This window comes from Trichosurus vulpecula, chromosome 3 (genome assembly GCF_011100635.1).
Source record: "Trichosurus vulpecula isolate mTriVul1 chromosome 3, mTriVul1.pri, whole genome shotgun sequence".
Classification (NCBI taxonomy): Eukaryota; Metazoa; Chordata; class Mammalia; order Diprotodontia; family Phalangeridae; genus Trichosurus; species Trichosurus vulpecula.
The window spans coordinates 372,845,629-372,850,929 of NC_050575.1; the positions used below are offsets into that span (position 1 = coordinate 372,845,629).

Sequence of the window (5,301 nt, forward strand, 5' to 3'; positions counted from 1 at the left end):
AGAAAGTGTTGGAGAAAATTTTAATAATGAAGATTAAATATAAAAGTGTGTCATGTGGGGGCAGCAAGGTGGCACAGTGAGTAGAGCACCATTCCTGGAATAAGGAGGACCTGAGTTCAAGTCTGGCCTCAAACACTTGACACACTTACTAGCTGTGTGACCTTGGGCAAGTCACTTAAACCCAATTGCCCTGACTTACCCCCTCCAAAAAAAGTGTGTCATATATATTTTTATTTTTTTCCAGAGAGCCAGGTATTAAATATTTACATGCCTACTCCTATCACTTAAAATCTAAATCTGGAGAAACAAGTAACAAATGATAAAGCATTTTTTAAGAACTTACCATGTTCCACAAAGCCCAACAGCAACAGATAGAAAGAGAAATTCTATTTAAAGCTACTGCAGACATTGTAAAATATTTGGGTGTCTACCCACCAAAACAAACCCAGGAACTATATGAACACATAACAAAACACTTTTCACACAAATAAAGTCAGAGCAAAATAATTGGAAAAACAACAATTGCTCTTGGGTAGGCCAAGCTAATATGATAAAAATGATAATTCTACATAAATTAATTCACTTATTCAGTGTCATATCAATCAAACTGCCAAAATATTATTTTATGGAGCCAGAAAAATAATAACAAAATTCATCTAGAAGAGGAAAACATCCAGAATATCAAGGGAATTAATTAAAAGAAATGCTACATATGGTTGCCTAGCCATACCAGATCTTAAATTGTATTATAAAACAGCAATCATCAAAATTATTTGGTGCTGGCTAAGAAATAGAGGGGTAGATTAGTGGAATAGGTTAGGTACACAAGACACAGTAGTCAAGGACTATAGTAAGCTACAGTTTGATAAACCCAAAAACCCCAGCTTCTGGGAAAAGAATTTACTATTTGAGAAAAACTGCTGGGAAAATTGAAAATAGTGTGGCATAAACTGGGCATAGACCAACATCTGACACCGTATAACAAAAAAAGTCCAAATGGGTACACGATTTAGATATAGAGGCTGATGTTATAAACAAGTTAGGAGAGCAAGAAATAGTTTATCTGTCAAATTTATGAAGAATGGAGTAATTTATGACCAAACAAGAGATAGAGAACATTATGAAATACAAAACAGATAATTTTGTTTACATTAAATTGAAAAGTTTTTGCCGAAGCCAATGCAACCAAGATTAGGAGGGAAGCAGAAACTGCAAAAGAATGTTTACAACCAGTGTCTCTGATAAAGGCCTCATTTCTAAAATATATAGAAAACGGAATCAAATTTATAAGGATACAAGTCATTCCCCAATTGATACATAGTCAAAGGATATGAACAGGCAGTTTTCAGAAGAAAAAATTAAAGATATCTACAGTCATATGAAAAAATGCTCTAAATCAATATTGATTAGAGAAATACTAATCAAAACAGCTCTGAGGTACCATATCACACCTATCATATTGGCTAACATGACAAAACAGGAAAATAATAAATGCTGGAGAAGATGTGAGAAAATTGGAACACTAATTTTTTTGTTGGTGGAGTTGTGAACTGATCCTTCAATTTTTCCCAGCATCGGGGAATTTTCCAATAAGTCCCAACTTCTCATTATTTGGTGAAAGTATTTAAATTTCAGCTTCAACACTTGACCTTCCAGTGAATAACTTGAATCGATTTCCTTTAGTAATGACTAATTTGACCCCCTTGCTGTCTTTGCTATCCAAGGGACTCTCAAAAGTCTCTTAAGCAGCACAGTTCAAAACTATTGATTCTATTGCACTCAGCTTTCCTTATTGTCCAACTCTCACAGCCATAACTTTTAATATATGGACCTTTGCTTGCAAGGTGATGTCTCTGCTTTTTCGTGTGCTGTCCAGATTTGACATAGCTTTCCTTCCAAGGAGCTAACACCTTTTAATTTCATGGTTGTAGTCGCCATTTGCAATAATCTTTGAGCCTAAGAATATAAAATCTGATACTGCTTCCATTTCATCTCCCTCTATTTGTGGAAGTGATGGGACTAATTGCCAAAGTCTTAGTTGTTTGGATGCTTAGCTTCAAGCCAGCTCTTACACTCAACACTTTTACCTTTATCAAGAGGGTTTTTAAATCCTCTTTACTCTGACATTAGAGTGGTATTATCTACATATCTGAGATTGTTGATACTTCTTCCAGCAACCTTAATACCAACTTTTGATGCACCCAGCCTGGCATTTCATGAGATTTACTCTGCATATAGGTTAAACAAGTAAGGTGACACTATGCATTCTTGTTATACTCTTTGCCGAATCTCTCCCAATCAGCTGTTCCATGTTTGGCTCTAACTGTTGCTTTTTGGGCCACATACAGGTTCCTCAGGAGACAAGTTTTGTGATATGGTACTTCCATCTCTTTGGGGACTTGTCACATTTTGTTATGACACACATAGTAAAAGACTTTAGTGTAGTCAATGGCAGTTTCTTTTTGTTTTCATTTTGTTTTCTGAAATTTTTTATTTTTGCTTTCTCTATAATCTAGTTAATGTTGACAACTTGGTCTCTGGTTCCTCTGCCTCTTCAAAAATTACTCTGTTCTGGTTCACATATTACTGAAGCCTAGCTTGCAGAATCTTTAACATAAACTTTATGGCATGTGAAATGAGTACACTTGTTTGAAAATTTGAACATTCCAAAGATCCTTCTTTGGGATTGGGACATAAACTGATCTTTTCCAATCCAGTGGCCACTTTTGAGTTTTACAAATTTGCTGGTATATTGAATTCAACACTTTAACAGCATTGTTTTAAGATTTTGAGTAGCTCAGTTGGAATTCTGTGACCTTCACTAGCTTTAATGTTAGCAATGCTTCCTAAGGCCCAGTTGACTTTATTCTCTGGTATGTCTCGCTCTAGATCAGTAACCACACCATCATGGTTATTAGTGATGCTAAGCTCCTTCTTGTATAGTTATTTTGTAGATTCTGGCCACATCTTCTTAGTCTATTCTGCTTCTGTTAAGTCCCTACCATTTTTTGTCTTTTATCATGACAATTTTTGCAAACTTCCCTTGATATCTCTATTTTTAGGAGGGGTCCAAGGGTTTTATATCTCATCATTCTCTGGTGGTGTACAAAAGCCATCAGAGGAAGGAAATAAAAGCTTTAGGGAACATAATTTATGCCTGGCCGTATTTCACCACATTCTCTCCCTGATAGCTTGCAGATAACATTCCTTTGGAAGGAAGGGCTCGCTGCCTTAGGCCTCCCTACTGAAACTTGACAAACCATTTCGGATCTTCCAGAAAGTTGATGTACTCTTGGCATTCTAGGGGCATGCTGAGCTTGATCAGTTCTTCTGCAAATATGTTGTCCACCCCTAGGTAGGCCAGGAAGTCCATCAAGTGATCATACACGGCCTAGTCCAGGGAATCCTTATTGAGGATGTAGTGTGTATCCTTCCAGTGGGATTCTGTGTTGGGCTGAAAGCTAACTTCCTAGATGGAGAAGTCACTCTCCTTCTCTTCCTCCTGTCCAACCTCATCCTCTGGATGGTGGCAGTCCAGCACAAGGGCCTTCTTGGTATCCTCCTTCACAACCTCTACCGCAAAATTCGGAGGTTGATGTAAATTCAGGCTCTTGCTGTTCTTGGACTTTTTGATGCTCTGGTGGCTGTTCATCATCAAATGTTGGTGGGATACTGTTGTTAATATTGAATGTGACCCTGATCCTCTCACCAGCTAATCTCGGAACTACCTTGTTTTCTGCCCCTTGCACACCCAATTCCTAATCCCCAGACATCTTGGGAAGGTATTTGTGTTTCTGAATTTTCCTCTCCTCTTTAATTTCATCTGTCAGGAATTCAGCAAAGGCCTAGTCCCACTCTGGGTGGAGCCCTCTGCACTTGCAGGAGCATAGACCGGGGCTCTCAGGGGAGGCTGCATGAGGCAGGGGTGCTTGGCTCACCCTGGCCCGCTGGCTATTCCTAGTCCCAACAAGCCTCCGAAGGCGCAGGTGGCAGTGGCCACGGAGGGGCACAGCGTCGGGAGGGCAGAGGGGCGCAGCAGCAGGGGCAGCCCAGCTGGGCCATGACTGAGACACGGGGATGGGGGTGGGAGTGACCCATAGTCCTAATTTTTGTCAAGAGATCTCTTTTCTTTCTCATTGTATTGTTTTATTCTATATCTTTACATTGTTGATTTAAGAAACCTTCTTATTTCTCCTTGTTAATCTCTGGAATTCTGCATTCAGTTGGGCATGCCTTTCCCTTTCTCCTTTATCTTTTACTTTCCTTCTTTCCTGTAAAGCCTCATCAGATAGCCATTTTTCTTTCTAGTTCTTTTTCTTCGGGTTGTTTTTTGTTGCTGCTTTCTACAAAATAATGTGAACCTTTGTCCATAGTTATTCAAGCATTCTGTCTACCAGATATATTCTCTTAAATCCATTAATGAACTCCACTTCATATGCATATGGAGTTTTATTTAAGTCATACATATATATTCTAAAGATTTCCCCTACTTTCTTCAAGTTAACATTCTAATAGTACAAAAGGAATGTGAAAAGGACAGGGAGTTGGGTGATAAGTGTAAGAACATAGTTTCTAAATGTCCTAGAAGTGATATGGAAGGCTGGTTCCATAAAAGATAATGCCAGTGCTCGGGACAGCTAGGTGGAACAGTGAATAGAGCACTGGCCCTGGAGTCAGGAGTACCTGAGTTCAAATCCGGCCTCAGACACTTGACACACTTACTAGCTGTGTGACCTTGGGCAAGTCACTTAACCCCAATTGCCCTGCCTTCCCCCCTGCATTAAAAAAAAATAATGCCAGTGCTCTCCAATCAGATCCTAGTATCCCAGAAGCAGAATATGGAGTTCACTTGGAGGGAACTGAGCAAAATTAGAAGGAAACATGTCATGAGTCCACTTTCGGCAAGACATAGGCTGCGCTTGTGTATACTCATTTGTATCATGGGAAGTCCTGAAGTGTTGTGTAGCACAAAGAGCCCTGAACCATGAGGTATAGGAACTAGGTTTAAATTCCAACTCTGCCATTTACAATATATGTGACCAGGACCAACTCATTATATTTCTCTGATCTCCAACTTTCTAATATATAAAATGAGCATGCTGGGTTAGATGAAATCTAAAATTCCTTCCAACTATAACATTTTGTGGTTGTAAGTCCCTTGCAGTAATAAAATTATATATTCTAAGGTCTCTTCTACCATTAACGTTCTATGACTATAATTTTCTGGCTGCATGTGCTATAAAGCTTGTTCAGGTCTAAAACTATATACTCCATATAAATTTAGGGTATAATACTGAATAA

At 38.7% G+C, this 5,301-nt stretch overlaps 1 pseudogene; it reads right to left on the bottom strand.

Annotated features, from left to right (window-relative positions):
• Positions 1-3,241: 3,241 nt before the first annotated feature.
• On the bottom strand, positions 3,242-3,916 carry LOC118840697 (annotated as a pseudogene).
• Positions 3,917-5,301: the final 1,385 nt, after the last annotated feature.